General features: G+C 39.1%; 1 long non-coding RNA gene across 1 annotated transcript in view; it reads right to left on the bottom strand.

Annotated features, from left to right (window-relative positions):
- Positions 1-4,351: 4,351 nt before the first annotated feature.
- Positions 4,352-25,047, bottom strand: part of LOC132711956 (uncharacterized) — a 43,972-nt gene continuing 23,276 nt past the window's right edge. Inside the window, exon 3 of the long non-coding RNA XR_009622652.2 lies at positions 4,352-4,392. This is a non-coding gene — a long non-coding RNA (uncharacterized LOC132711956). The remainder of the gene's footprint in view (positions 4,393-25,047) is intronic.

The following is a 25,047-nucleotide window of genomic DNA, read 5'->3' as shown; positions in this document are numbered from 1 at the left end:
ACGAAATGGCTGCGGCAAGTGTTCTCATTCCATGTCCATTGATTCTCACACTTAGGTCAACAAAATAATATCATCTTCATGTATGGTCTTTGCTTCCCCAGGCAGAAATATCATTGTTGTAGCCCTCCTGCTATAAAATACTCTACCACCAGATATTCAAGCTTCCTGTTCCCTCCCAGTATTTCATAAAGACATCAAGACAACTTTATTCTGCTCTTGTAACTTTAGTTTATTTAGTTGAGGCATCTTTTGTTTATTGTGTCTAATATTTCTACTGTGTTGTACACTACCCAGAGTTTTCAGAGGATGCTGGAGAAGGAAGAGGAAGAGGATTTAAATTTGTATCTCATCCAGCATCAAACAATTCAAGGGGAAGAGAATAAAAAAGCCTGTAGATAAATAAATGAATCTCAATAATTGTTGGCTTTCGTTCTGATCTTTTTCTCATGTGCAGAACTGGCCCAGTTTATAAGAGTGCAGCCTGTGTTCTATGAATACGTGCACAATTTTTAAGCAAAGTAAGCTAGGCTGGTGATCTTCAGGGATGACAGAATGATGCTGAGGGATAAACCAAAGGAGATACGCTGCATCAATTCACTGGTCAGACTCCAGCACATAGATAATCTTATAAGTAAATCACATATTGGGAAATGGATAATTTCATTCTCAGCCATTCTGAGAAGAAACAGAAAAGCTGGCTGAGCTTTCTTTAGCCTGGAAAATAAATAGAATTGTTCCCTGGTCAATGTTGGCCATCATTTACCTGCCCTGCCTCATAGACTGGAAATTTTTGCTGCATAAAAGCACATATTTATTTATGGGCAATAGCATTCTATACAGTAAATGAGTTGCTATTTCGGTTTCCTAAAGTGGTTCAAGGCTGAATGACTTAATAACAAAGACAATGTGTGCTTTAGAGAAAATCTTGGTCTGGCTCCCAGATTCTTTAGCTAGAACAGTAGATTTGGACCACTAGTTTATGAAACTGAACAATCTACAATCAAGGGTAACAAAACTGTGGGAGTCATAACCACAACTAACTAAAGAGGAGGAGGAGGAGGAGGAGGAGGAGGAGGAGGAGGAGGAGGAGGAGGAGGAGGAGGAGGAGGAGGAGGAGGAGGAGGAGGAGGAGAAGAAGAAGAAGAAGAAGAAGAAGAAGAAGAAGAAGAAGAAGAAGAAGAAGAAGAAGAAGAAGAAGAAGAAGAAGAAGAAGAAGCAGCTTCCAAATCCCACCCAAATGCCCGATATTTACAAGTAGAATAGCAGACAATTTCTGAAATGTATTAAGGAAGCTGCATACATAGGCATATCTGCCTTTCACAGCTCTTTGTGGGCATTTGGCCAACAGATGCTTTTTTAAAAAAAAATCTCCTTGGGAATGATTATCTATTTTCATTTGTCTTGATTTAATCTTGGCACCTGTATTACAGAAGCATGCATATCTGTCAGGTAATAATGCTGCACAAAGCTGTATTAATGAGACATAATTCAAGAGGAAGCAAATGATAACCTCTTAAATGGCAGCGCCTGATCCTTAGCAACCTTCTCCGCAGAAGCAAAAGGAAGCAAAGGCCTGGGGTCTTTGTGCTATTCTTCTCCTTTCCAGGGGGAGAGAAAAGCCCTGGAATTAAATAAGAATTGGGTAACAAGGATCAAGTGGTTACATGCTTCAGTCATAGCACCGTGCAGAAAGAAATTCTCCTGCCTGTTCTCTCAAATTAATTGCTCAACTTGCTTCCAGAATAGATAATTACTGGGAAGTATTTCTGGGTGGAATGTGGCATGGTCAACCTTGTAAGCTTCCACACTAATTTTTCATAATGTCTCTAGAGGAACATTTCAATGAAAATTATTACTTTAATGAATTAAATTCCCACGATGATTGTGGGAAATTTAAAAGGTGGACCCAGTTTGCTATACTGAGTTGGAGAGTCAGTCTTCCTCCACTCCTTCCACTCCCAGTATTCAGACAGGAATGCTATTTCAGAATAACAGTCTGATTTTTGTACTTCCTGGGAAAATAAAATCTCGGTATACCCTTTCAAACCACTTGGTTCTACCCTTCTACATCTTGTTTCCTTATATAGTAAAAGTCCTTGCAGATTTTACTTCGCTAGTTGTTACCAACTCTAGGGGGCAGTGTTCATCTCCATTTCAAGGACATTGAACCATTCACGGTCATGTGACCAGCATGATATCATGGGGCGTTGTTACCTTTCTACTGAAGTGGTAGCTATTTATGAACTTGCATTGAGATCCTTTTGAGCTGCTAGGTTGGGAGGAGCTGGGACGAGGATGGGAACTCACCCCGTCATGTGGCAGTCAGGTGTCGAATTTGGGTGCTGACTTTCTAGTTGACAAGCCCAGCATGTTTATCACTGAGCCTCTATGCTACGCTTCCTTATATAGTATTATTCCTAAATAATGACTTAGATTTATAATTCTGTTGTCAACTTGTGAAGCCTTCCCAACCTGCTCTCAAGTTGCTATAGGCAGGGGGATGGGGAATTGAGCTTTGGAACTGTATCGAGGAGTTTTCACCTCAGTCAAAACAAAGCACATTCCAGCTGGCAAATATCAAGGCCATCTCCATGGAGATCCACAGTGGCTGGAGGGAGTGACTTCTACAACCCACAAAATTGCTTCATTGGGAAATGTGACTGATGACACACCTTGGGGAGAAGAGAAAACAGGATCAGGGTCAAGGCACGAATTAAGTGAGGTCAGAGTTGGCTTCACTTGGTACATGACAACATGATGCTCCTAATAAATAACTGGATTTCTTTTGAACCTCGGATTGAAATTCATATTTTAATTGGGGCATTGGTTGGAACCCTGATATGTTTTTATTTATTACCACCATCATCCTCTCTCTCTTGTTGTCTACTTTGGGCTTTTGAAAATTTCAGAATTCAATTGCATTTTTTTTCTACTTCAGATAATTATGGATCATTCCATCAAAGTTGTTAATACAGAAGGAGAGATTTGGAAGCAGTTTTACAGAAAGCTTTAATAGTCTTTCTGTCTGAGTATTCAGATATCAGCTATTTTGTCACTATCTAAGCTATCTGCTAACTGGATTAAAAAATATTAGTTATTTATTATTTTATGAACTCAGCAAGGACAAGTATTATAAAGAACATATTGTCTCTATCCTTTCATCCTAGGTTTGCATGCATTAGTAAATAATTTTGATTATGATCACAGACCAGCTTTATAAAAAAGAACCTTTTTAAAAATTTAAAACAGGAGATAATATATTACAATTAGTGGTAGATTGTCAGTGGACAATCCTTTATGACTATTCTTTATGGATCACTCTAAATATTTGCATGGCGAGATGATTATTTTGCCTAATGGATACCTAAGCAGGCATAGAGGCAATGCTTCTACTGAGCCAGGGCTATATGGGAGAAGATTATTGGAAGATCAATCAGTCTTTCTCCCCTGTCAAACAATGAATACTCTAGGCTACTCCTGCCCGTCTTGCTAATTTTCTGATAGTACCCATCAAATTTATGTGGTATTAATTGTAATTCCCAGATCTAGTTGCTTGGGTGTGAACCAGGGGTTCTATTCAGCAGGTTCTGACAGGTTCTGGAGAACCAGTAGCGGAAATTTTGAGTAGTTCAAAGAATCGGCAAATAACACATCTGGCTAGCCCCAGAGTCGGGTGGGAATGGAGATTTTGCAATATCCTTTCCCCAGGAGTGGGGAAGGAATGGGGATTTTGCAGTATCCTTCCCCTGCCAGGTCCACCAAGCCACACCCACCAAACCACACCCACAGAACCAGTAGTAAAAAAATTTGAATTCCACCACTGGTGTGAACAGAAGACCCAATGCAGAATATGGCTGATCCCAGAAGGTGTTGCTTGTTAACAGATGCCCATAATTGTTTTTTTTTTCCCAAAGAAAGATGTAAACACTCAAAAGCCCAATAAAATATAGACACTGTGGAAAATATTAAAGTAAGATACATAAGGAGATTGGGCCTGATCCAGTCTAATGTATGTAGGAATGAATGAATGATTTGGCCTTTCTATTTATCAGTGACTGCTTTTATCATCCCAAAAACAAACTTGGGTTTCTGAAATCTAAAGCCTCATAGATTTTGCTTCAAAATGTTAGCATTTCATCAGCAATCAGAATCTTGACAGGAGCATAAATGTCACATCTGTTTTAGTAATCCAGTGCAAACACCTGTTTCTTCTTTGGTATCTAGAAAACGTGATGATAATTGCTTTGAGAACACAAGCCATGAATATTATGTTTTCACAGTCCAAGAATTTTCCTTGACTGAATCTGGCCAGGGAGACATCTGCCAGCATCTTGTTTTTCATTGCTCAGTCCTTTCTTTGCTATTCTGTTGATTGCCTGGCTTCCATTTCCACTAAAACCCAAGAGAAGACTTTATAATGGAATATCTCCACTCTCTCTCTCTATATATATATATACACTCTATGCACATATACAAAAGTATGAAGGCTACTGCTTAATGCACTGTAATCCGCCCTGAGTCTCCGGAGAAGGGCGGCATATAAATCAAATTTTTTAAAAAATGAAATTAAAATATGTACTTTCTGACATTCAATGTTAAATAAATATTCAGCATCTTTGTCTGAACTACAGTCATAACCTAGTGGCAGAAATTGACAAGGGCTGCACATTTGTGTTCTTAAACACTTTTTAATCCCAAGGTAGTGTAGAAATTACACCACATATCCATAAATTGTTATATCAAAATTAAATTGAGTAAAGTCCTCCTATATCCTCCAATTTTCTTGCCTGAAGCTGAAATTTGGATTGGACAGTTGCCCATCCCCAAACAACTTTCACCTTTTGTCTCCCTTAATACAGATGGCGTAGCTGCAACTTAATCTTTATATATTTTTTTTAAAAAATGTAATCCTCTATGCTGGATTTTTGTCTACCACTCATGGTGTTGCATCACTGATCCCCAAATCCTTCCTAAAGAGGATTCAAGATAATACAACATTACAGAATTTGAAGTTTTAATAGCGTTTTAGTCTTCCTTAAGATGTTGGGACCACGGAAATAAATCCATGGATTTAAGGCTTTAATAGCAAATATTAGGAGTCAATGTTTTGCAGCTCAAATACCTGTGACTGACTTTAATATTCAAAGAGTCCGTGGAAAAAGAACAACCAAAAAAACAGCAGCAATAATGAAAAAAAACCTCACACAATCCCATTGATGTTGAAAATAGAAGTTTGGCATAGAGATTGGAAGAGATTATACAGTATTCATCTATCATGTTATTGACCAGAAGTCTGTATCTACAACGCAATTACAATTTTAATTATAAACTACTGGAAAAAGTTGGTACGGGTCCTCCCTTCTCCCCAAAATTTAAAACCTCCCTGCAGATAGTTTGAATGCAGAATAAAGAGAGTTGGAAGGGACTTTAGAGGTCTTTAAATCTAACCCCTGCCCAAACAGGAAACCCTATACCTTTCTGGAGAAATGGCCATCCAATCTCTTCTTAAAAACCTCCAGTGTTGGAGTACCCAACTTCTGAAGGCAAGCCCTTCCACTGATTAATTTTTCTAAGTTGGGAAATTTCTCCTTAGTTCTAGGTTGGATCTCTCCTTGATAAGCTGGCAGCAGATTTGGACAGTGAGGAGGTTGGGGAGGAACATGGGCCAGTCCTGGAGTCTGGGGAAGGCTCTGATGAGGGCTCTGCGTCGGAGGCAGAGAGGGGCCAGGGCCAGATGCCAGTTATCAGCTGCCTTCAGAGTCAGACATCAGTGAGGCAGACAAACAGATGGAGCCTGTTCCCAGTATGTACATGCACAGAGTTGCCAGACAAAGGGAACAGCTAAAGAACAAGGGTTACCTTGGGAGTAAGGCCACGGGTGGATGATGAATAGCCCTCCCAGAGGGAATAAAAGAGGAGAGAAAGGGGAGTGGAGTTTGCAGGAGACAATTACTTCACCTAATTGGTCTTTGACTCTCAGAGTCTCCCAAATTTTGAAGATATCAGCCTGGCAGCTCTCCAAGCCAGATGAGGTCTATGACTGTAAATTCTCCCTTGAAAGACTTTGCTGAAGGTGAATGAGAGGAATTCACTGTCTGTTTAATAAAAGGGGTTTACTAGGATTCTGCTTCGTGCTTTTGGGGGAAGCCTAGATTAGAACAGTATGATCCTTTCTGAGCATTATCTTGCCTGAGAAGCTATAATTAGACTGGAGGATATATAACAAGACCATCCTTTTAATGCCACAAAAACTAAACAAGTGTGAAGCTGTCAGGCAAACTATTACCAATATTAATATTACTATTCTTGTTGAAACTATGTGCCATCAAATTCTTTCTAGATACATTCATTTCTTTACTTTGGAGGGAAAAAAAGTGGGAAAAAATCAAGAAAGCTCCCCAAAGATCTTTAAAAGTAGCATATTTATTATGACAAAGATTTATGGGTGCAGTTCACATATTTTACAAACATTTATGCCATAAACCAAGTCCTCATGGTGTCTAAAGATTTCTTGTTGTTTTCTGCCAAGGAATGATAGTATCGTCCTTCCTCACACTAACACACACACCCCAGAGAGGGAAGGAGGGAGGGAAGGAGGGAGAGAGAGACAGAAAGAGAGAGAGAGAGAGAGAGAGAGAGAGAGAGAGAGAGAGATGCTTAAAAGTTTGTGAATCTTTTAGAATTTTCAATATCTCTGTAAAAATATGGCCTACAATGTGATCTGTTCTCCACATAAATCCTAACTATAGGTAAAAGAGTCCAATTAAACAAATGAGTACAAAAATAATATGCATGTTCGTTTATTGAAGAAAATGATCCAAAGCTATATATTTGTGTATGACAAAAGTATGTCAGCCTTTGCTTTCAGGAACTGGTGTGCTCTCTTCGGACAGCAAAACTACAACCACACTTTTCCCATAAAATTTTTTCCCCAAGTTTTTTATTTTATGGCACATAAAAATTCCATTTTCAATTAAACAGTGTGTTGTCTAGGTACAAATAGTTTTAGGAAATAGTAATCAAAATATTTACAACAGTGTTCATTACATTCGTATTGATATTATTATTATTATTATTATTATTATTATTATTATTATTATTATTGGTTAATCTTTAGTGAGATTCACAGCCTTTGAGGCTGGTTAATAGCTCAGCAGCTCGAGTCCTAACCAAGGACCTAGGAACTGTTAAGGTATTATTATTATTATTATTATTATTATTATTATTATTATTATTATTATTGATGATGACGATGATGATGGTGATGTTTATTTGACCATTTTAACATACCTCCCTTATATCATTGATCTTTTCTTTGTCTTTCCCTGTTTCTAACTCTTGTTTTTGTCAGCTAATAAAATGAGTCCCAGGTCAAAAAGTATTCAGTTTCTTTCTTTTTCCTTAATTGTAAGTGTTAGCCTATCCATTTGTGCACATTTTAATATTTTTTAATCACATTTTCATCTGTTGGGATCTCTTCACTTTTCCATTCTTGTGTAAATACAATTCTAGCTGCAGTCAGTACATGTACATTAGTATATGCATTCCCTTTTTTGGACTTACCTGGTAAAACTTTTCCCATAACTTTTTATGAGTCCTACACATTGGCTTGGAGGAATTTTAGCCTATTGCTCCCTATAGAATACCTTCAATCCTAAAATATGAATGGGATCCCTCACATGAACTGCCCTCTTTGTGTCCTTCCAAAACATTTCTATAGGATTAAGTTCAGGACTTTGACTTAGCCTTTCCAAAGCATTGACTTTCTCCTGTTTTAACCTTTCATTGGTCATATATCTTATGGATTTTGAGATTGTCTTTCCACATAATCCAGTTTCTCTTGAGCTCCAGTTCATGGATAGACACCCTGACATTTTCTTGTAGTTTTCTAATGCAGCATTCATAGTTCCATCAAAGAGAGCAAGTCAACCTGGTCCAGAAGCAGCAAAGCTTCTTATCCAATCTGCAGTGTTTGAATTTCATCAAATATAATGCTTTTCATTCAAGCCAAAAAAATTCTATTTTGGTCTCATCTGTTCATAGAAATACTTCTAATAGCCTAAGTGGTGTTTTGCAAATAATAGACTGTCAGCAATGTTCTTTTTGGAGAGCAGTAACTTTCTTCTGGCAACTCTGCCCTTCACTTCACTGTTATTCAATGTTCTTCTGATGTTCTGTTGATTCCTTGGCTTCCATTTCCAGTAAAGATCACCATTACTCAGACAAAGGTGATTGTTGAAAAAGAAAGTTCTTATAGATCTTCCTATCAATGGTTATCAGGAGAGATCACTCTAATAAAAAGACTGAGGATTTCTTATTGCTTGGAAGAAACAAGACTGGAAAAGCTAAATGCATCCATTTTTGTTCTCGGTCCATTTCCCATCTCTCTCCAAATAATTCAGTTTGCCCCATTCTGGATCAGTTTGAGAATTACTTCACTGAAGTCAGAACTGAAGAAGCTGCTTGGATGAGAAGCGAAATGTCTTCAAGGAAAAGTCCAGCTGCCTTTTGAAAAAGCACCTTTTTGGGATATCGACACAATTGTATGCATGGCAAAAAGCAGAGAAGGAAGAATTGTATAATATTTTTTTTTCATTTCAGCTTATATTTTGATCATTAATCGCAGGATAAATCATGAAACAATCAAACTTTGTTGCAATTTCAAATGCAAGCCGCAATGTTAGCAGTTATTGACTTAAATGAGGGGTGTCAAATTCAAGGCCCACAGGCCAGTTCCGGCCTATGGAGTGCTGAAATCTGGCCCACGGAGCCGCCCTGGAAACAGTGAAGGATTGGCCCACAGTGCCTCTGCCACTGAAAATGGAATTCGGGAGGGCCGTGCACAGCCGTCCCAGGCTCCATTTTCACTGGCAGATGCACCAAGGGCCAATCCTTCGCTTTTCGCTGGCAGACGGCTAGCAAAACGAACTAAAAACAAAACAAAAGGAGAAATGTTTCCCCGTTTGCATTTGAGCATCCAAGAAGGAACGGGGAAGGAGAAAGGGAAAGAAGACAGACAAAGAAAAGGAAGGAAAGAGGGGGAGAGGGGAAGGAAGGAAGAAAAAAAAGAAAGAGGGGAAGGAAGAAGAAAGGAGAATGAAGAGGGAAGGAAAAAGAAGAAAAGGGAAGAACAAGTCCTGGGGCCCATTGAGTTAAACTATTCAACCCAACCCATTTCACAGTGTTGTTGTTCTGGGGGAAATAGGAAAAAGGAAGGTATGTTGGATATGTTGGCTGTCTTGTGTTATTTAAAAAATAAAGGAAAGAAGAAAAGGGAGGGAGGGAGGGAGGGAGGGAGGGAGGGAGGGAAGGAAGGAAGGAAGGAAGGAAGGAAGGAAGGAAGGAAGGAAGGAAGGAAGGAAGGAAGAAAGACATTGCTGACTGGTGGCTACTACTTCCTTATTACACTCTTATTACACAAGGAAGAAGATTATAATGAGAGGGAGGAAGGACCTCAGGGAAGTCCTGCCTTAGCACTTGGCCACCACAGGTGCCCCTGACATGAGTGACATCAAGTTGGCCATGCCCCCCCCGCCCCCGAGGTCAAACACAGCCCTGATGTGCCCTTAATGAAATTGAGTTTGACACCCCTGACTTAAACCAAACGCTTCTGAAGAAAACATAGGTACATTTTAAATGTCATTTTTGACATTTAATTGACAAAATCAACTACCTTGGTGTTTATTGCGATGGAAGCTACGCTGATAATGACCAAATGCAAACAAGCTGCCTCTAGCATCAGTGTTTAATTTATTAGAGGAAGAAAATATAAGCACGATCTAAGATCAACAATTGAGGTATTGTGAAATGAATGCACATATTTGATTGTGTTTGTATTTGTCTTTCCTTTCTTCTGTTTTTCCAGGACATCAAGTTACAGAATATAATATTCCTTCCCCCAATTCTCCCTCCCCCCGAGAACAACCTTCTGCATTTCATTAATATAAGGAAGATTATAAATAATCTAACAATCAGTTTACTCAGTATTTTTGAGCAATATTTAAAGAAGTTAGGCTTCTTCAGTTTGCAAAGAGAAATTCCAGAAGAATCTGTGGGGAAATTTCTATTTCGGTTTCATCCAGGATATTGCCAAATGAAGTACTTTTGTTTTTCTGCATGTACATAATTTTTGGCTGGGCCTGCCTCCATGTTGTCCAGAGTGCTTGTAAGAAGCCCAGCATATTGGGAGCCAAGTCCTCAAAGGTTTTCCAAAAAAACAGATCACTCTAGGGATACTTGGAATCATTCTGCATTCAACTGGAACGCAAATAGAGCATATAATGTCCTTAAAAAGTAAAAAAGACTTTTCCTGAATTTGAATAGATCAGCAACTTCGATGCAATAAAATAAAATTACAATTGTAAACAATTGCAGCCTCTGCAGACCACACTTCATCTGAACCTACCAGAAATCAATCGATGCCTCAGAAACAGACAAATTCCGTTTTTTAGATGTTCAAAAGAATTTAGACCCGATTGTTTTATTCTGTTTCTATTCCCCCAAAGGTAAATTATCAGCAGCTGCCTCTCCCTCAGTCTAAATTTATATATGCAAAAGTTGCATTTGTATAAAAAATGTGTGTTCGTGTGACTTTTTCCCAATTAACATATTTTTGTATAAATTTTTCCTAATATGGATAGTTTTCAAAAAGAGTTTTATTATTATGAATCATTCTATATATTTTCTGAAATTTATTTATTTATTTTAGAAAGTTTATATTGCCGCCTACTCACACATGGTGACTCAAGGCGGCTTACAAGGATATTAAACCATATAAAAGAAATAAAAATAATAAAACAATAAATTAGTAAAATAATAACATCCCCATTCCCCCCCCCAGGTGAAAACACACATTCATACAAACCAGAGATGGGTTTCAGCAGGTTCTGACCAGTTCTGGAGAACCAGTAGCAGAAATTTTGAGTAGCTCGAAGAACCGGTATTAAAATTCTGACTGGCCCCGCCCCCATCTATTCTCTGCCTCCCAAATCCCAGCTGATTAGGAGGAAATGGGGATTTTGCAGTAACCTTCCCCTGCCACGCCCACCAAGCCACACCCACCAAGCCATGCCACTCCCACCAAGCCACACCCACAGAACCGGTAGTAAAAAAAATTGAAACGCACCACTGATACAAACCATTTAATGGTATCCATCCCGCTTTGGATTTCCCCTCCCAGGCTGGCAGATCCAGGTCTTCAGCACTTCCCAAAAGAATGTTGTGGGGGGGGGGGGTGCAGTCTAATGTCTGGGGGAATGATGTTCCAGAGAGAGAGAGACACCATGGAGAAGGCTCTTCTTCTGGGTCCCGCCAGGTGTCTCTAGGGGATGGGACCTGCAATATTGTCTCCTCGCTCTAGTGGGTCGGTTACATGTGACCGGCAAGAGACAGTCCCTCAGATAACCTGATCCCAAGCCATGGTGACAACCAGCATCTTGAATTGCACCTGGAAGCAAATCAGCAACCAATGCAGTTCCCGCAGGTGAAGTGATATATGTCCACACTGGTTTGCACAAAACCATGTGGGCTGCTGCATTTTGCACCAATTGGAGCTTCTGGATGCTCTTCAGGGGCAGCCCCATGTAGAGTGCATTGCAATAGTCAAGACGGGAGGCAACTAGGGCATGAGTGATCATGAGTAGGGATTGTTGGTCCAGGAAAGGGCTTAACTGGCACACAACCAGCAGTTGTGCAAAGGCCCTCCTGGCCACGACTGCCATTTTATCTCTGAGCAGGAGTCGCGAGTCCAGGAGAATCCCCAGATTATGCACAGGGTCTGCTTGTGCTAGTGCCACTCCATCAGAGGTGGGTTTCAGTAGGTTCTGACCAGTTCTGGAGAACTGGTAGTGGAAATTTTGAGTAGTTTGGAGAACCGGCAAATATCACCTCTGACTGGCCCCGCCCCATCTATTCTCTGCCTCCCAAGTCCCAGCTGATTGGGAGGGAATGGAGATTTTACAGTATCCTTCCCCTGCCACACCCACCAAGCCATGCCCACCAAGCCATGCCACACCCACCAAGCCACGCCCACAGAACCGGTAGTAAAAAAAATGAAACCCACCACTGCACCCCATCCATGATCAAAGGTGGCAATTCTCCATGGATTAAAGAACCCCCCAGAGCCACTCAATCTTTCCAGGGTTCAGTTTCAACCCATTGCCGCCCATCCAGTCCCTAACAGCCTCTAGACACTGTGAGAGGAAGGTCATAGCATTGCTTAACTCACCAGGGCTGAAATGTAAAATCATTTTGCAAAATTCTGAACTGTTTTCCATTCAGCTTTTTCAAATGGGAATGGGTGAATTTTTGCAGAGTTTCTTTTCTATCGCTAAAGGTGGCCTGAGTATATCCTATTCACTCTCAGGTCCAATATTAGAATTTGATATCAATGGTATCAATGGACATTTATGTCTTGCTGTAAAAGGGCCCCTTACTGTCCTCTGGAGTCTTCTAATCTGCTACACTGTCTACTGCCATCACCTTCTATTTTAGTTGTGCAATAATAAAAATAAAGAGAAAGGTGGCATTTATGCTCTCTGTGTAAGAGCATGGGTAAATCTGATGTAAAATGAACAGAAATGGACAAATAGGACAACACTTGGAGTAAAGACAATGGGCTACAAGGGAATTGAGGCTGATTTTGCAATCATCTTACCATCTGTTTTGCCAAGTGTCGGGGCAGTGATCAGGTGCCCAAGCAATTGGATTTTTTTGGATCCGGAGAGAATGACTGCAGCAGCACACCCAATAAAGGGATTTTAAGCTTTATTATTAGTTCAAGCGAACAGATTTACATATAAAGCAAGACGATACCCAAATCTCTTACCAGCTGTCAGGAGCTCCTTAACAGTGAAAGTAAAAATACTCCAAGGGTGGCCAGTTCCCACAGTGCTTCAAGTTAGATTCTGTGCAGAAGCTCAACAAACAAAACCAACCCCAAGACTTTTATCAAAACCTGGCATAATGACTTCATGGCCCTGCTATGGTCATGAGGACTGCAACCCTGACCCTCACTGGGTGGCACATGACTTTGGAATGGGAGCCAAAAGTCCGAGATTTTCACAGGTTTGCAGGTATGTGAAGATTCACACTTCAATCTGAGTCCAAGGTTGACTCAGCCTTCCATCTTTCCGAGGTGGGTGAAATGGGGATCCAGATCGTTGGGGGCAAGAGGCTGGCTCTGTAAACCACTTAGAGAGGGCTGCAAAGCACTGTAAAGTGGTATATAAGTCTAAGTGCTATTTCTATTTCTATTTCTTGGATTTCTATACCGCCCTACTCCCGAAGGGCTCAGGGCGGTGAACAGCCATAAGATAAAACACATAAATACAAAAATTTAAAATAGAATAAAAACGAATTAAATAATTTGGCTGAAACAAATTTAAAATACCCAATAATTTAAAAACAAATTAAAATTTACATTTAAAAATGTATGGGGGCACCTACCCTCTGGAACCAACTGTCCCCAGAGATAAGGAGAATCCAAGACCTCGGTGCCTTCCGCCGTGCCCTTAAAACCTTCTTTTTTCAGCAAGCCGGGCTGGCTTAACTTTTTTTTTTTTTTCTTAATTTTTTTCAATGTTTTAAATGGGTTTGTTATTGTTCTTAAATTACGGGGCCAAATTTATATATATTCTTTTAATATTCTTTTAATGTTTGTAATTTATGTTTTTATTCGGCTGTACACCGCCCTGAGTCCTCAGGGAGAAGGGCGGTATATAAATTGGAAAATAAATAAATAAATAAATAAATAAATAAATAAATAAATAAATAAATGGGGAGAAGATTTAAGCCAGGCCAGCTTGATGGCTATTGCTATTGCTATTCTCCCTACTTAGAAACATATATATGATTTTATTTTATTTTTATCTGATGATGGATATGTGTTTATCCCAAGCATGTTTAAACTCAGTTACTAATGACTGACCCATTACTTCCACTGGAAGTTGGAACTTCTTTATTCTGGAATGAAAAACCAGCAGTCTGGCTAAAAATGAGCCCTAAACTTCTAGATCACAGGTCCCCAACCTTTGGGGCTTGGCAGCCCAGCTGGGGAGGGAGAGGGGAACTGGGCCACATAAGCAGCAGGCCGGCATGCACAAGTGCCTGCCAACTCGCCCTCAGGCAAGTTGAACTGCATGTGTGTGCCAGGGATGGGTTCCACTTACCTTTACTACCGGTTCGCAGTGGGAGCGCATGTGCATGCACATGCACAGATAATCCAAGATGACATCATGGCAAGTGGGCGGAGCCTCCCGCCAGTTTTACTATCGGTTCTATAGAACCGGACTGAACCGGGAGCAACCCACCACTGGTATGTGCGTACTCCAGCCAGCTACTTACGTGGTCCAATTCTGAATAGGACATGGCCTGGTAGTGGGCCCTGGCCCAGGGGTTGGGGACCCCTGCTCTAGACCTTTCTTAATATGGACAGTGTCAGGGTTCCAATTAGTCAAAACTCTGAGGCCTGGTTTTCCTCAGGGCATAAATTTATTAGGAATGTCATATTGGCACAGCTGGTGAAAACCCAACTCTGAAGGTCCCAAGGTTTTCCCCCACCCAATTCAAAACCCAAAGTTCTTGCCCCCCAGGTCACAAGTCCATCACATGGTTCAATCAGGTCACAGTCTCATCTCTGGTTGGCTTTAGTCCATGCCTTGCCAGCACCTGGTGTGAAAGTCCTTGGCTACAAGGGAAATAATTTTATTTTGGCTACACATTCCCCCACTATCTCTATCTTCCCCCTCATGCTCCCACAGCTCCAACCCGCCTTGTTGTGGCAGTCCTGAAGATGCTCCAAAATGGCTTCAGGGCTGACAGACAGTCTATATGAGATAAGTGGTTCTTATCTAATGGTTCTAATTAATCACTAGGAGTGAAGAAAATCAGCTTCACCTTCACTGAATGGCTTTGGACCATCCACTTCCACTCTCTGTCAACCCAACTTACCTCACAGAGGGCTATTGTGGGTAAAACCAGGAGGAGGCTGATGAATGAAGAACAAGGTATACATCTAATAAATAAATAAACAAATAAAGAGAACATTTCTTTTTGATAGTCACTGATAAAATTCCTTATTTCAGTTTATTATAGCTTAGTGAAATATCTCAGCGAACCTTGATAAGTTAGTCTAGAAAAATAGAAATAGAAAAATTAAGAAAGGGTAATATGAATGACATCATTTTGTGGTAAATTGTTGGTATTTGAAACAAATTATTATAAATTAACCATGGGAAGCAAACTAATTCCAGATATAATGGTCCCCAGATCATCTCATGACAGGAAATAGATAAAGTAGGGGAAATGTTTGTTTGAAAGTGCTCTCAAAAGACTTTCCCACACTTTTTTTTCAAAAAAAAAAAAAAAAATCACCAGGAAATAATTTGCTAAAATGAACCTTTTTATATCCAATCCATGATGATCAAAGCTTCTTCCAGATAGCTCTATCTATTAGGTCAGGCTTTGGTGCTAGCTTGATCCTAACACTTTATGTTTGCTTCTTTATGTCTAGATAAAATTCTTCAATTCTATCTTTGTCTTTTACGCCATTTTTTTTTCGTGTTAGATCTTCCAATTCTAATTAAAGAAAACAAAGGAAATCTCATGTCTGAAGGTACCCTACTGCTTAAAGGGCCAATTTCTTCATCCCAATATCCTTCTTTCAGAAGAAAGGTCAACTTTTCGGTAAGTTCAGAGCGCTGAATTCTGATCAAAACATTCCCAAGCATAGAGACGAGCTTCCTTTCCCAACAAATTCACTTGCAAAATTCTTGTCTGTTCTACATTAATGTCAATCAGTGATTCTTCTTTCTCTTGTTACGGTAATCACCTCCCCCAGCAAGAACGGAAAGTTGTAGATCTAGTTGTCCAGGAAGGAAATTTGAACCCTCCCTTGTGCCTGGAGTTCTCAACTGAAATAGGAACCTTAGAAACTTAACTCAGTCCATATTCTAAACCTGACACTCAGACGATCAAAACTCAGAAACACAACTGTTGTGTGTTGCATAGCATGCTAAGGAAAAGGCTGGGTGCCCATAATAACCTGTTAGAAAATTCAGACCAAGCTAAATTGCTGTAAGTGGAATGATGATGAATACGTGTTTGTGTGCGTGAGTGTCTGTGTATCCCTACAACATGTTTCAGCAGTTGAAACATATTAGGATCAAAGTGGCTTTAAGGAAAGCCTATCCCACAAAATCAATGGTATGATTAATCTTGTGGGTTTGACATTCTCTGTGGCAAGGTTGGTTTGTAAAACTTCAGCCACTGGAGTTCAGCCAAATCCTGTGCATTTACCACTTGAAGAAAAGATTAAAATATGTATTTAGCTTGGCTTTTTATAGCTATTGTGCTTTGCTATTTTTATGGACATTTTTATTAAATCTTTACAAACAGTTCAAAACTGGTGGGAAGTAAGTAGTATTTAATTCTTAAAAAGAAAAGTAATATGTGCAACATTATATTTCTATTTCAAAGTACCAGTTTGAGAGTCTGTTTTTCTTTTAATGTATCTATTTAGCTTTGTGAAGTCCTTTGCATTAACAGGTAAGTCCTTATACCAGTTGCCCAAAAGGGATATCTATTCTCTTTGTGCTGTACTAAAAGTTCAGCTGATCTTTTATTTTCTTTGTATTTGATTTCTTCTCTCAAGTGTCAACCTGGCTGCTTTCCATCTTTGGACAGCTGAAGTGGTTATCGGATCTTGCCTTCTTCTGAAAAACGAGATGCTTAAGTGTCTGGGTTATCCTTTGAAGTGTCCAGCCAAGCCACAGAAGAAAAACAACTCTGTTTCTGAAGAGCTACTTCAACTTCAACAGGGAAAAAGTAATGGCCATGCCTTGTGAGAATCACTCCAAGGAGCAAGGGCTTTTTTCTACTGTACAAGAGAGATTAAAGACCTAAGAGATAAAGTGGCACTCAATGGACGATCTTTGCCAGACTGATAAATTGCTAATCAAGGATCTCCTATGGACTGATGGACGAACCTTGGCAAAAAGCCCATAATCTTGCTGCATGAAATTGATTTGTTTACCCCTTCATTCCATCATCTCAACGCCCAATGAATCAAAGCCATGGTGGATTCTATTTTAAATCCACTCACTCATTCTGATGTGTGAGTCATGCACACGCCCACTCAGAACCAACATTCATGGCGATAATTCCACTTTTATTTTTAATTCCATGCACCACCACCCTTTCCAACATCAACTAGAATAAGACTTTATGCTTTCATTATTTCCAATTTAAAAAAAATGTACAGGGAGTTGGGACTCTGTTCACCAGTGTGATGACTCTCTAAAACCTGAACAGAATTAATTCAAATGATGTATAGGGAAGAATTCAGTAAAAAAAAAAAAAAACTTTTTTAAATGTTATATATTGTTTTTATTTTTAATATTTTATTTGTACACAGAGCCCCTCTTAAAATTTGATACATAAATATAGCAATAGCAATAGCAATAGCACTTAGACTTATATACTACTTTACATAGTGCTTTTACAGCCCTCTCTAAGTAGTTTACAGAGTCAGCATATTGCCCCCAGCATTCTGGGTCCTCATTTTACCGACCTTGGCAGGATGAAAGGCTGAGTCAACCTTGAGTCAGTCAAGATCGAATTGCTGGCAGTTGGTAAAATTAGCTTGCAGTACTGCATTCTAACCACTGTACCACCATAGCTTTATATAAGAATCAAGTTAGCAAATGAGCCAAATTAGACTACAAGATGCAGCGGGGGGAATCTAGGGAAACTTTCCACAATGCATCCCTATGGGAGAGGCAGTTAGGTGGTTGCTCATCATGCTACCAGTTGCTCCTTTCTAAACTCCACCCAATCACAAGATTCAGAGCCTCACCTGTGCATGGGTGTTAAACTCGCCATTTCACGTTACCGTGAGTTTTTTCCATTCATGAAGCTGGAGTGGACACGGCCTATGAAGGACACATCCCCTGTCCTAGTGCATCACACAGCCAAGCACATATAGACATAACATAAGGAGAGAGCAGAGAGATGTGTCGCATTATTTCGTTACACAAAAGACATATAAATGCCTCCTATGGCCACTATGAAAAATGTTCTGCATACTTTATCTTTCCATAAAGATTTTGTGTATAACCAATGTAAACATATCTCTTTTTTTCCCCCTCTGCTACTATTCATCTTTGACTACCGATTCTGTGGGCGTGGCTTGGTGGGCGTGGCTGGGGAAGGATACTGTAAAATCTCCATTCCCATCCCACTCCAGGGGAAGGTTACTGCAAAATCCCCATTTCCTCCCAATGAGCTGGGACTCAGGAGGCAGAGAATAGCTGGGGCGGGGGCGGTCAGAGGTGGTGTTTACCGGTTCTCTGAACTATTCAAAATTTCCGCTACCGGTTCTCCAGAACTGGTCAGAACCTGCTGAAACCCACCTCTGTCTTTGATCCTGAACAAATGCACTGAAAACATACAAGTAAGTTACAAATATGTTGACAACATTGTGAGTTTAAATAGTAGCTCTTAAATTTCTAATCTACAAATCTCTATAGGAAAAAAGAAAGAGAGAAAAACTAATGAATTCTATTATAACCTTTCTCAGCTTAGGACTGAATTGTTGTGGGATTTCAATTTCCACAATTTCTTGTCGGCAATATCCAGAAAGGCAAGGGATTCTGGGAATTATCACATCTGGAGGCATCAGGTTAGGAAAGGCTGTGCTAGCAAATTAAATGCAGAATGAAATTCCTGAAATAAACGGATCAGCTGTATCAGCTGTCAGATGCTCCTCTATTGTGCATGAAGTAATATAAAACTCATTTTATTGCCATGTAGATTTTATTTCCCTATTTATAGAGATGGAATTTTCACTTAGGAATAAACCCATTTGGTGGCTTGATAGAGCTCAAGCCCCTATTGGATAAGCCGAAATAATGGAACAGTGATTTGTTACCAGCATTTTAATGAATTTATATCTAAATATCTATCCACAACAGCTGTTAGTTACATTGCTTTTAATCACTTCCCAGCATTCATATTCATTACAGTAAATGGAAAAAAGGTTTTATTATTATTCTTCATTTCTACTGAAATAACTGCCAAAGATGATTTATCCCTTTTGGACTAGACGCAATGAATCATAATGTTATGTTACAACAAAGTTAGATTTTTTTTTTTAAAGTTACCTTACAGCTAAACAATATTCAGTAGAAAGCGTCTCAGATAATGGTGCTCTGTTTTCTTGATGGGGGACAAGAAAAAACTGCTTAACTAAGGTTGATATATACATATATATATATATATTGCAATATCAGAATTACAGAGCAGATTCTGAGTTCCCAAACTCAAAACACAGTGTATTTTCAGTAAGAAATAGCAATAGCACTTACTCCTGCTTTAAGTTTTCTCTGAGATGCAATGGCTCAGTGCTAAGATGCTGACCTTGTCGACTGAAAAGTCAGCAGTTCAGTGGTTCGAATCCCTAGTGCCACATAACGGGGTGAGCTCCTGTGACTTGTCCCAGCTTCTGCCAACCTAGCAGTTCGAAAGCACGTAAAAAATGCAAGTAGAAAAATAGGGACCACCTTTGGTGGGAAGGTAATAGCGTTCCATGCGACTTTGGCATTTAGTTATGCCAATCACATAACCACGGAGACGTCTTTGGACAGCGCTGGCTCTTTGCCTTTGAAACGGAGATGAGCACCCCTAGAGTTGGAAACGACTAGCACATATGTATATATATATGTAGAAGAAGCGATAGACATCACGATCTCCGGAACATTTAAAAGTTTTAAAAAAATTTATTTTAAAACTTGTGCTAAGCTTTCGTCGGCCCCTACCGACTTCGTCAGAGTATAAAATCACCATTGAGGAGCTGCTTGCTTTTATGTAATGCTGATCAATTTGGTCATTGCGCATGTAACAGGCCCCCACCCTTGCCTTCCCCCTGTAATTATCTTATTTTCTGCCTTAGTCATGCTGACAGATGACGATGCACTTTCCCCTGCCTCCTTCCCCATTGTGTGTTGCCTCTTTCTCTCCCTGGGGGGTAACGCAGGGTTATCAGGCATTGCTTTGAAGGTATTACTTATTGTTTCGCCTAACTTTTTTCTTTCTTTTCCTTTTTCTAATTTCACTTCAAATTAAGCACATTTACTTGTGCTTATTGCTTCTACCTTACAGTTTGATTTAATAATTGCTCAATCCAATAATCATGCTTATAATTACAATCTAGAATGAGGTTGAGACTGTTATTAGTATGGTTCTAAAAATAATTACAGGATAGTCCTAGAAGGACTGAGATATTTCTTTGATTGGGTCTCACAAAAGTATTAGAGAAACTAAAATGCCATACTTTAAATAACGATCGAATTACCCCACTGGTTAAAGCCAATATTATTTAATCAACAAAAGCATACACACAATGTGTGGTAGTTCAAAGCCTAAGCAAATAGTCACTTTGCATCACAATGGTTCCCAGTCAATTTCACACTAAGCACCAGTGCTTTGTAACATCAAAATATTCATCATTTATGCAATGAAGGAAGGAGTGAGGCTTGAATATAGAATGCCTCTGATGCATTATTCATTAATATTGATATTGGGATGAAGAAGACTGGCAAAAAAAAAACCAGTTGACATTCAGATGCTCCAGAATTTTCAATTAGTTGATGGACACATAGGATCTGGTGGATTTTCTTGTAGATGGATATTTTAAGTGTGCAAAATCTTGGTGCAAAATCTCTTGAGCAAGAGAAATTTCTGTTGACCAAGACAGCATTCTTCTAATAGCTCCAAAATAAGGAGCTGTCTATGAGTAATCCCCATCACTGCATCAAACAGTGATGACTCGTTGTAAGTATCGATGGCAAATATAAACAAAAGAATCATTGGCTTGAACTAGCATCAATGTCTTTAATGTAAAGGTTACAAATTTGGCAAATGCTGATAACTAAAATCTACCAAGGATTCAGAATTTTCATCCAGCTCTGGTTGCTAATGTATTTTTATTTTAATTTCTTTTAGAAAAAATAAATTAAGTGGAAGTCTTATACTTATTGAAGTATAAAGTGAAAAATTGTAAAGGTTTCCCTATCCAGTCCTGTCTCACTCTAGGGTTCGGTGCTCATCTCTGTTTCTTGGCTGAGGGAGCCAGCATTGATATTTCCATGGTCAAGTGGCCAGCATAGCTATATGCCAAAGGTGCATAGAAGGTTACCAAAGTGGTACCTATCTGCTCACATTTGTCTGCTTTCTAACTGCTAGGTAAAGGGATGTGGTAGCTCAGTGGCTAAGTCACTGAGCTTGTCGATCAGAAGGTCAGCAGTTCAGCGGTTCGAATCCCTAGCGTCACGTAATGGAGTGAGCTCCCGTTACTTCTCCCAGCTTCTGCCAACCTAGCAGTTTGAAAGCATGTAAAAAATGCAAGTAGAAAAATAGGGACCACTTTAATGGGAAGGTAACAACATTCTGTGTGCCTTCGGTATTTAATCATGCCAACCACATGACCAGCATGAGACATCTTCGGACAGCACTGGCTCTACAGCTTTGAAATAGAGATGAGCACCGCCCCCTAGAGCTGGAAACAACTAGCACACCTTTACCTTTAACTGTTAGGTGGGCAGGAGCTGGGGCAAGGAATGGAAACTCACCCCACTGAAGAGTACTCAGGTCTCAAACAATCTCATGTATATAAGCACCCTGATAACTGAATGCCTTATTTGATATAATAAGTTGAAAATGTCTTAAAGCATTCTATGACATTGAGAGTTGGATGATTTAGACATCTGGGAACTGAGAAACTATGATTATCCTAAAAAAACGTGAGTCCAAAAATGCTAGAGAATTCCTAGAAGCCTGGAATTCTGACAAATTGGCCGTCAATGGACACAAAGACATAAATAATATCTACATACCATTCAAAAGAGACAATGAACAAGCCAAAGAAGGAACAAAACACCAGAACACCTCCACACCAACAATCAACACCCAGATGAGCAAAGATTAACACCAAGATTGACATTAAGATCAACAATCAAGAAGCAAAAAATTCTCCAATCAATGTACTGTCAAACAAGTTAACAGAAACAGCAGCCCAATCAAGAAACCACCAAGGCCACTCCCACCAACACGGACAGGGAAAGCCACTAGAATGCAAAATGAGAACAAACCCCACTCCTTCCTAGCACTGATGATGTTACTGTCAACTTGCAAAGCTTTCAAGTTGCCATGAGCAGGCGGGAGGGAGAACTGAAGTGAATTCCATACATTCTTTCTGACCGCAATCAGAAGGAGGGTGTTAGGTTTCACAGCCAGCCAAAGTGGTTAATTGGAGAATGTGATTTATGACATGGCCAGAGAGGAGGGGAGAGACAGGGTCATAGGGGAACGTAAATCTACGTGGGATCAGTCCTAACTGCATCCGAGTATTGCCGGAATGTTGCTCCTAATAAATGACTGTATTTCCTTTGAAGTTTGGATCATGGCTCATGAATTAATTAGGGCATCTTTCGGAAACTTGACAGTTACCTAGTTTGGGTAATGAAACCCAAGACAGTAAGAACAATCAACCAATGGAACAGAAGTTGCCTTCAGAAGTTGTGGAAACTTCATCACTGGAGGCTTTCGAGAAGAGATTGGACTGTCATTTGTCAGAAATGGTGTAGAGTCTCTCTCCTGCTTGGGCAGTGAGTTGGACTAGATGACCTACAAAGTCCCTTCCAACTCTGTTAATCTGTAATCTAAATGACTGTGAGAAAACAACCAAGCTCAGAGAGTACCAAGGATCCATGATCTGGACATCTTTCTAGTTCACCTTTTAATTTGTATTTTTAATAAATAAAGATCACAGTCATAGTAAACCGAAGATAGTCCCCAACTTATGACTGTTTAATGATGGTTCAGAATTATAATGACATTTGAAAAAGTGATTTATAACTTATATTCACACTACCTGTTACACAACCTCCATGACTACCTCACATTTACAACTGATTGCAACTTCCTGTAGTCCTGTGATCATGATTGCAATGTTTTTGCTGATTTCTGGCAAAAAACAGTTATTGGGGAAGCTGAATTTACTTAATGACTATGTTATTCACTCAAAAAGCATCTTAAACATTGTCATAAAATCAGGCACAATCTGACTTATGACAACAATTTATGACAGAAATTCCTGTTCCAGTTGGTGTCATAAGTTCAGAGCTACTTCTGTGTGTTTTTTAAAGCATTTGCATAGCTGCCCATCTTAAAACCAAACTCTGGATGACAGAATAAAACAGTACATTCAACAATAAATAATATATAACAATATAACTCTAAAATATATTGCATTATATGTGACCAAGGTTAAATATATAATCTGAAATATATTGTAAATAAGGCATGTCAGTTAGTTTCACATTAAAGGTAGACTGCACTGTTTAATGTTGTTATTAGATTTAAAATATTCCCATTTTTCTTCATCAAATGACTGTTATTGGCAATTATCCCTAAATTCAGTTTTTGGCCAAAACATATTCTAAAAGAATTTAGCAATGTTTCTATTTGTCTATTCTATTCTTATTTAAGGATGTAGACAATTAAATAATATTATTAAAGGAGATAATAAGTTTCTTAATACAGTCCAACATCCTTTAGTGTTTGTGGAGAAAACAACAGAAAATTTTCTGACATCTTAAAGATGAATACATTTATTATGGCATAAACCTTCATGGAACTACAACAAGTTCCTAAGAAGAATGGAATGCTTTCTGAAATCATTGTATGTATATATACACACACACAAACACACAAAATTTATTATAATTAAGTATTTTTCTGTATATATCAGCAATAAAAATTAAGGGAAAAGAACTAAAATGAAAAAATAAAAATTGAAAATTAAGTCAGTCATACTGGAAATTGTGATAAACTTCATGGAAGGACTGCATGGATTCCCATCTTTGCTCTTCTACTCACACAACACATACACACATTCAAATTCCTGATCTTCACATATATACCCAGTACTAGAAATGGAAACCCTATTATGTTCTGGGAGGCTGGAGGACTCAGCTGGACTCTGTAGGCTGGATTGGGAAACCACATGAGTTGAGTAGACAATTGGCAAAAAGATGGCTAACAAGAAGAGCAGAGGGCATGGAGGTGGTAAGGCTGAAATTTGGGGTCTAATGATTTAATTTCAAAAGATTAAAAATGCAAAAGTTTTCTACATCCTGGAATTATGGCTGTGATATTTGATGCCAAAATGGTAAAGATTTAATAGCATAATTTAAATACCATGTTTCCCTGAAAATAAGACCCTGTCTTATATTTTTTTGAACCCTGAAATAAGCGCTTGGCCTTATTGCATTGTGCTCAAAAGCCCGATTGGGCTTATTATCAGGGGATGTCTTATTTTGGGGAAAACAGGGTATTTGAGGGTTGTTTATGGATGTTTTGGTAAAATATGGGTAGAAATGAATATTTTAGCAGCACTTCAAGGGAAAATGCACCCAGTTCCATTCTTAGAACTCTTAACACCCCAATCCAAATAATGTAAAATCTTCTTCATATTTAATGATATGGTATCCATAGTAATATCTCCACTGGCTGTCATAGTCAAAAAAACGGAATGTTTGGGGGGAAAAGTACCCATTCCTGTCTGATATCCCAGCTTGAACAGACTAATAAAAGTCCAGTCTAAAACTCCAACATAACTTGTGGAATATTTTTTTTCTTTAATACCCATGTTAAAATTACACCCTGCAGATGTTCAACAAATTTGTATTCTCCTTATTTCTCATATCCTTATTTTTCAGTGTTATTTGCAATGACAAGACTAGAAAGCTATCATTCCTTTTTCATGGGTTTTTGAAAGGAGCATTGATTAGGAAGAACTGGATTATTAAGCATCCCTTCCTGGAGATTTCCTTATTCCCCATCTGGCCTCAATCACGATGTCTAAGGAGAATATAAACACCCCAATGATGATTGAGGATTCTGTTTAGTTTTTGCATTCTGATATATTTTGCTCCAGGGTCAGCTACGGATTAGTCCTTTTTTAAAGCATCTATTTAAATAAAACATCTG

The sequence above is a fragment of the Pantherophis guttatus genome, chromosome 9 (genome assembly GCF_059756535.1).
Source record: "Pantherophis guttatus breed Tessera chromosome 9, ASM5975653v1, whole genome shotgun sequence".
NCBI lineage: Eukaryota > Metazoa > Chordata > Lepidosauria > Squamata > Colubridae > Pantherophis > Pantherophis guttatus.
Note: the sequence above shows the minus strand (reverse complement) of the source record. Positions and strands in the feature narration are given on the sequence as shown.